At 38.1% G+C, this 4335-nt stretch overlaps 1 long non-coding RNA gene across 1 annotated transcript; it reads left to right on the forward strand.

The window, feature by feature from the left end:
* Positions 1–436: 436 nt before the first annotated feature.
* Positions 437–2305, forward strand: LOC145718528 (uncharacterized). The gene is made up of 2 exons (XR_014141873.1): positions 437–580; positions 1437–2305. It is a non-coding gene; the product is annotated as an uncharacterized LOC145718528 (long non-coding RNA).
* The last annotated feature ends 2030 nt before the right edge of the window (positions 2306–4335 follow it).

Genomic DNA, 4335 nt, shown 5'->3' on the forward strand with positions numbered 1-4335 from the left:
TGTTCCACAGATAAGTGAAACCATATGATAATTGACTTTCTCTGCTTGACTTATTTCACATAGCATAATCTCCAGTCCCATCCATGTTGATGCAAAACTTGGGTATTCATCCTTTCTGATGGCTGAGTAATATTCCATTGTATATATGAATCGTGGTACTTCTTGATGACATAAAATGGCCCATGTGTCTATCCCCAGCCTAGGTACAGGTTGTCCACCAAAAGACTTAACCACCTCTTTCTCGATAAAATCCAGGAGTGTAATTTCCTCCTGGCCTTGGAGGGACTATAAACCAGAGAGGTCTGGTTTAGGATCACTGAAGATCATGGAAGGGGCTCCCCTTGTCACATTTTCTTGTGGTTACAAATCACCCAGCCTGAGGTTTGCGTTTGGGGCTTAAGAGTCAGCCTTACTGACATTTTTTCTTGTTGGTTGCTCTCGCAGAGTTTCCTAGATCTCGTGATCGAATTAGAGAAACTTAATCTGATTGCTCCAGATCAATTGGAATTACTAGAGAAATGCCTGAAGAACATCCACAGAGTAGACCTGAAGACAAAAATCCAGAAATACAAGCAGTCAGGTAAGTAGGCCTCTCTCTGGCCTAAGGAAAGTACCCTGTGTATCCTAGGTTCAGTTGGTAAAGACTGATTTGTTGGATGAGTGGAGGGGACACAACCCGAGGGTCAACAGCCCCCACGAGCCTGTGGCTAGAGATCACATCCCTTTCCATCTTTCGTATCCCATATCTGCTGACTTCGTCACCCCATACCTATGATCACAGAGCCTCAGCCCTCTGCAAAACGCTGCCAAGAAGTTCTTAACATTCTAGCCTTCAGGAAATCATCTGCACCCACATTTTCTGCACAGGCTGGCCGCATTGTGGACATGCAGGGCTTTCGAGTGCATGCCAAGCCCTACTGTCTTGCTCCAGTCTTGGGCCTGACCCCCATCTTCTGGGTGGCATCCTGTCACTGGGATCCCCTAGCTGCCCTGTGTGTCCTGAGTTTCACAAAACCTCCTCATGGGAAAGGGTACCTTTGCTCCCTCCATAAAGGGGACCAGACTCACAGTGGCCTTCTGTCTCATGCCACCCTTCCCCCATTGTCTTTTAGACTCAGCCTCAGCATGGGCTCTGTTAGCAGTCCACCGCCTCCATAGAGTCACAGCCTAAAGGGCATGTCTGAGACCCAGGGATCTACAGACCCCCCTCCCCCTAGATGACCGATAAAAGATCAAGGGTTGGTGTGGCATTTTTAGTCCTTTCTTAATGACAGTGGGAGAATCATCTGAGCTGATATTTTGAATTTAGTAAGGTAGTTAGGTAAAGTTTATGGTATTTTGGAAGGTGGATGACTGACTCTGAACTGAGCCATTGTTGACTATTCATTTGACAATAACTTGTTAATCTTAAGTCAATACCTTTCTTCTGCTTACAGCTCAAGGAGCTGGGACAAGTTATATAAATGCACTCCAGGCATCATTCCCAAATTTGAGTCTTAAGGATCCTTCATGTAACTTAAGGGTGAGTCTGGAGCAAATGTACAGAATTCCAGAAACGGTTTCAGAACTTTGATAAAAATATACATATTCTCACAGCATGTACTTCATTTAATGTCTGAAAAAATGTGATAGAAATGTGCATTTGAAAAAATATGTATACCTTCTTATGATTACAAAGCTAACCTGTGTTCATTGAGAGAATTTGGAAAATACAGAGAAATATAAAAGACGTAAAATAAATCACTTCTATCCTACTATGTAAAGATAACCACTGTTAATATCTTGGCAAATTTCCTTCTAGTCTTTTCTCTATGCATGTTTGTGTATCTACACATACAACTGAACATTTTTTTCATTGTTCATTTGTTCTTTAGAAAATTTAGCTTTTTAAATATAAATAAGTAGGATATACTCATGAACAAAAATTTCAAGATGTAATAAAAGAATTTTTAAAGTACGTTTTCTCTTACCTCAGTTCCTTTCCCCACAGGCAGCTGTTGTTAACCATTTTCTTCTGTAAACATCCAGAGATAGTCTATGCACATATCGTATTTCACTTTTGATTTTTTCTTTTTGTACAAATGGTAGAACACTGTGCCCATTGTCCTGAGCTGAGAATTCTTGGAAATTGTTCCATATGAATCATTTGGGACCACCTCTATTTAGTCATTGTTTTTAATGGGTGCATATGGTTCTACTTTCTGAATGTATCACAGTGTGTATAGCCCTTTCTTCTGTTTGTGTATTTAGATCATTTCCAGTCTTTTGTTACTACAATGATTCAAAATAAATATCCTTATATTTACCTCTCTGTGCATTTTCTTGTTATTGAATTTAACGATTTCAGCATTAGTGTTTTTGTTATTGAGTTATATTACTGAGTGAGTGATTTGTGACCATAAATATCACATGGTCCCTTCTGGTTGTTGTGTTATTAAATGGTGCAAAGTATTACCATAATTGTTCCTGGTTAGTTTTTTATCTCAAGAAGTTAATCCTAGTATAATATCCTCATCCACATAAAGATATGTGGAATTTGTAGTCAGGCCTTAGGTCACAGTGCAATTTCATGGTTAAATTATAAAAGCTTTCATAAACATGTGTGAGGAAAACATTAACTACCCTAGTAATAGAAATAGTTTTATGAAGAATGTGAGCTGTGAGAGATAACCCTGAGCAATAGAATTTCAGAGCTAAAATGAGTATTAGGGATTATATTGTCCAACTGCCTTATTGAACAAATAAGGAAATTTAGGCCTAAAGTACATCAGGTGATTGCCCACCTCTACGGAACACCAGAACTGGGCCCAGTCCACACTCCTTCTTCTATACCATGGTATATTTAATAAGCTACATACCAGTCATGCCATGGCTTATCTGTCATTTTTTTAAAGAATCAAATATACTTCCTTTTTTCCTTCTGAATCTCTGTGATATTAGGTCATGAAACAAAATTGATTTAGGATTCAGATCCAGATTTTCTGAGCTTTTTCTACTATTGTATATCTAATATAAATTACACTGTCACTCTTGGTTAAAAGCTTGCCATATTTTTACTATTGTCTTTCTATTTTGTTGATGAAAGTAATTATATTCACTGTCTATGAGGCTATTGGGAACCCATGTGCTCTGTATTTAAATTTCTCCTTTAGTTTGCTGTATTGATCTATGACGCTGATCATTAATTTGTTTAGTAAGCAGACCCTGTGGCATACGGATTCAGCAAATTTCTCATAAAATTAGGAGGTAAATACCTGGATGTTAACTCATGCAAGAGTGCAAAGTGCTTTAAAAATTATAGTGACATTAAATGACACATGACACAACATATTATAGAATAAAGAAGTTGTGTCACTCTGCAATACAATGCTTTTTAAAATCTAGCGTTGATTTGATGTTGTATTTCTTTAATAGCTATGTAAATGTGAATGCACATCCATGTGGGGTTCCAAATTCTGTATAGTATCGTCAGCCTCTGGCTAAGTCACTTACTAGTGATAAAAGCAACTTACATGTTTTTCTTTAAGTTAGACACAGAGACTTAGCTACAGACACAGCTTAATGAATAGTATACTTCTCTCTTTTGGCTAGGATAGCTTCAGAGGAGAACTGTCATTTGAAAGCTGAACCTATCAGATGGTTGGCAGTATGTGGTATATGTACTTACAAAGGACCTGTCATCTGAGAAGAGAAAGGGTTGGTTCAATCTTCCATTCTCTGATGAATTTCATTCTAGCCCTCAGAATTGGTAGCTGATTTTTCTTTCTTTTTTTTTTTTTGGTAGCTGATATTTAAGAACCAAGCCCACATGTGGCTTATGTGCAGATAGGCCTTATAGAAACACAGTAACTAGACGTTACAGAAAAATAATAATATGCTAGCACTGTGCTAAGTGCTTTGTGTACATTTACTCTTCACAAGAAATTATTAAGATAGCTACTATTATTATCCTCATTTTGAAGATAAAGAAACAGACATGGAGGTTAAATAACTTGCTCAAGTTTACACACTTGGTGGCAGAATCAGGATTCATAGCCAGGTTTGTCTGGGCTAGAACTCCCCACTGTCTTTTTTTTTTTTTTTTTTTTTTTGAGTATAGTTGCTACAGAAACGTTACCTTAGTTTCAGGTGTACAACATAGTGGTTTGACAAGTTTATACATCATGTTGTGTTTACCACAAGTGTAGCTACATCATCTGTCACCATACAAGTTAATATCATTGACTATATTCCTTATGCTGTGCCTTTTATTCCTGTGACTTATTCACTCCATAACTGGAAGCCTTCAACCCTTTTGCCCATCCTCCCACCCCCCTCCCCTCTGGCAACCATCAG

The sequence above is a fragment of the Leptonychotes weddellii genome, unplaced genomic scaffold (assembly GCF_054177405.1).
Source record: "Leptonychotes weddellii isolate Sample4059 unplaced genomic scaffold, ASM5417740v2 HiC_scaffold_16949, whole genome shotgun sequence".
In the NCBI taxonomy this organism is placed as follows: domain Eukaryota; kingdom Metazoa; phylum Chordata; class Mammalia; order Carnivora; family Phocidae; genus Leptonychotes; species Leptonychotes weddellii.